Source organism: Limanda limanda, chromosome 4 (genome assembly GCF_963576545.1).
Source record: "Limanda limanda chromosome 4, fLimLim1.1, whole genome shotgun sequence".
NCBI lineage: Eukaryota > Metazoa > Chordata > Actinopteri > Pleuronectiformes > Pleuronectidae > Limanda > Limanda limanda.
This window is the reverse complement of record NC_083639.1, coordinates 13638174-13642037: the sequence shown is the minus strand read 5'-3', so window position 1 is coordinate 13642037 and position 3864 is coordinate 13638174. Positions and strand designations below refer to the sequence as shown.

The 3864-nt window shown below is 45.4% G+C and overlaps 1 pseudogene; it reads left to right on the top strand.

The window, feature by feature from the left end:
- The first annotated feature begins 1387 nt into the window (after positions 1–1387).
- On the top strand, positions 1388–3088 carry LOC133000217 (tripartite motif-containing protein 16-like; annotated as a pseudogene).
- Positions 3089–3864: the final 776 nt, after the last annotated feature.

The following is a 3864-nucleotide window of genomic DNA, read 5'->3' as shown; positions in this document are numbered from 1 at the left end:
TTCATAAGCGATTTTTAAAGTTAAATTTAACATGAAAGTGAAGAGATTTTTCCCAAATAAAAGGAGCCACGTTCACAAGCTTTCTCCTCTAGGCGAGATCTCGAGATCAGCGAGAACTCGCAACTTCTGCAACTTGTGCGTGTGAAAGCAGCTCCAGGCTTGAAGTACACATTTAAGAGGACATTTATGCTAAATTCATGGTGAGAATGACGCTGTTTTGAGTCGAATTAGAATGTCGGAGCTTAAGGACACTTGGATGACACCACATGAGGAGTATGGAGGCATTATTGAAACTGTAAGGATTTTTATTATTTCCCTTTGGCAGAGTTATACGGGGTCTAGACATGCTCAAAAAGTTATGAAACTTTGCAAGAAATTCAAGACCTACGGATATTTTACTATACTGGAGTAATTTGAAATGGGCGTGGCAAAATGGCTCAACAGCGCACCCTGGAAAGCAGCCCCTAGGTTTCCCTTTGACCGATCAACACAAAAATCGTGGCCCACGTGTATCATGACCAGACAAACAAAAAAGTCTCAAGGGGCATTATGAAAAAGGCAACAGGAAGCCCGCCATTTTGGATTTAGTTGCCATTTTGGCCATATTCCACATTTTTACTTTGACGTACTTGTCCCAGGGCTTTCATCAGATCAACTTCAAATTTAGATGAGTGTCATCACAACAAGATGGAGATAAAAACTGATTTAGAGATCGATTTTCGTCACACCGTGTGACCGTGGCGTCAAAGTTTGATTAAACGCCATCAAAACTCGAGGTTCTGTATCTCGGACATATTTGGTTCAATCGTGTCCAAACTAGACACATTAGACAAGAGACCCGGCCTGATGACATCTACACAGAAAGGGCAGCCCAGGCACTACGATTGGTCTACATCTACAAAAATCGATGGGGACATGTGTCTTTACATTACAAAGAAATACGTCTTTTGGATACATATGCTAGACCCAACAGGAAGCCCACCAATTTGGGATTTGGTGGCTATTTTCAGCTTTTTCAGGGCCTTGACCAGGGGTGTCCAAACTACGGCCCTGCGGGCCAACTGCGGCCCGCCATCCACTTTTAATTGGCCCGCATCAAAGTCAAAAAATACAACAGTATGTCACACTGTTTAAAGGCAGCTACAGTAAAGGCAGCTGTACTAAAGGTAGCTGCCTTTAAACAGTTTGTTTAAAGGCAGCTACAGTAAAGGCAGCTGCACTAAAGGTAGCTGCCTTTAAACAGTTTGACATAAAGGCAGCAGCTGCTGACGGACCATACTGTTGCTCTTTTCAATAGTGTGTTAAAACGTGGTAAAAAGAGGAAGTGAACGAGAGAGGGAGGAGCAGAGATCTGTTTCTGTTCGGAGGAAGTGAATCTGTTCTACAGTCTCTGGCAGCTGCGGAAATGGAGCAGCAAGAAAATCAACTGGACAGAGAAAGACTCTCCTGTTTGATCTGTGTGGATCAACTGAAGGATCCTGTGACTACTGGCTGTGGACACAGCTACTGCCTGAGCTGTATTAACACCCACTGGGACAAAGAGGAGGAGAGAGGAAGCTACAGCTGTCCTCAGTGTAGACAGACCTTCACACCGAGGCTTGTCCTGGAGACAAGCACCATGTTAGCTGATTTAGTGGAGGAGCTGAAGAAGACTGGACTCCAAGCTGGTCCTGCTGATCACTGCTATGCTGGACCTGAAGATGTGGCCTGTGATGTCTGCACTGGGAGAAAACTGAAAGCTCTCAAGTCCTGTTTGAATTGTTTGGCCTCTTATTGTGAAAAACACCTCCAGCGTCATCTTCAGTCAGCTCCATTGAATAAGCACACGCTGGTGGAGCCCTCGGAGAAGCTCCAGGAGAACATCTGCTCTCGTCACAACGAGGTGATGAAGATGTTCTGCCGCACTGATCAGCAGTGTATCTGTTATCTCTGCTCTGTGGAGGAACATAAAGACCACGACACAGTGTCAGCTGTAGCAGAAAGGACTAAGAGGCAGAGAGAACTCGGGCTGAGGAGACAAACAATCCAGCAGAGAGTCCAGGACACAGAGAAATACGTGAAGCTGCTTCAACAGGAGGAGGAGGCCGTCAATGGCTCTGCTGATAAAGCAGTGGAGGACAGTGAGGAGATCTTCACTGAGCTGATCCCTCTGCTGGAGAAAAGAAGCTCTGATGTGGAGCAGCAGATCAGATCCCAGCAGGACACTGAAGTGAGTCGAGTCAGAGAGCTTCAGGAGAGACTGGAGCAGGAGATCACTGAGCTGAAGAGGAAAGACCATGAACTGAAGCAGCTCTCAGACACAGAGGGTCACAACCAGTTTCTACACAACTACCCCTCACTGTCACCACTCAGTGAATCTACACACTCATCCAGCTTCAGGATCCGTTCTCTGAGGAACTTTGAGGACGTGACAGCAGCTGTGTCACAGGTCAGAGGTCGACTACAGGACATTCTGAGTGAGACAGAGACACAGATTTTACAGATTGTGTCTCAAGTGGATGTTTTACTGCGACAACCAGAGCCACAGACCAGAGCTGACTTCTTAATATATTCACAGGAAATCACACTGGATCCCAACACAGCATACACACATCTGTTATTATCTAAGGGAAACAGAAAAGTAAGATGGACGAAAAAACATCAGTCTTATTCTTATCACCCAGACAGATTCAATGTATGGCCTCAGGTGCTGAGTAGAGAGAGTCTGACTGGACGTTGTTACTGGGAGGTGGAGCTGGAGATGGAGGTGGGGGGAGGATTTTTTGTAGCAGTCACATACAAGAATATCAGCAGAGCAGGAAGCAAAAGTGAATGTAGATTTGGATACAATGATAAATCTTAGGTATTATATTGTGATGGAGACAGTTATGATTTTACTTACAAAAGCATCAAGACTCCAGTGTCAGGTCCTGTGTCCTCCAGAGTAGGAGTGTACCTGGATCACAGTGCAGGTGTTCTGTCCTTCTACAGCGTCTCTGACACCATGACTCTCCTCCACAGAGTCCAGACCACATTCACTCAGCCTCTCTATGCTGGAGTTATGGTTCATTATTCTAGATCCACAGCTGAGTTCTGTAAACTCAAATAGACTTGAGTAATTAAAAACAGTGATTTAGATTCTGTGTGTAAATCTTTAACTTCTTTTGTCTCCATGTTTGTTGATCAAAGTTCATCGTGGTGACGTTTCTGCTCCGCACAGAGATCAGCTGTCAATCAAACACTGACCTTCCTTTATCATATTTAGTTCTCACTTTGTAAAGACAGAAATCTATAATTACACTGACATGAATATGTTTGAAAGAACCCAAGCACCAAGCGATGGGGGGCCCTATTGTATTGTATATGGGTCTATCTCCCTCAAACCACCACCCCCCCCCCCCCCCCCCCAACAGACATTCAGATGGTTTTAAGGAATGGGCCTCGCAATATAACTGACTAGCACCCCCTAAAGGGCAGCCCCGGCACTACGATTGGCCGACATCTACAAAAATATATAGGGACATATGTCTTTTCATAAAAAACAAATAAGTCTCTTGGATAGACATGCTAGACCAAACAGGAAGCCCGCCATTTTGACTTTAATGGCTATTTTGGCCATTTTCCTCATTTGTACTTTGACGAACTCATAGGGCTTTCATCAGATCAACTTCAACTTCTGGGAATGTGAAGCGTTTATCCTCGCCGCAGAGCGTAAAACGCATTCAACGCGGAGACGTGCGCTTGGTCATCGTTCGCTCTCTCCCCCGACCGCAACAGGCTTCAACGTGCGGGTGCTCGGGCCCGCAAGTGCTACAACGTAGCCCTAGTTTACTTTTGTTTTTCTTTACTTTTTAAGAAGTGGTAGCCCAGTTACTTCGATTGTAT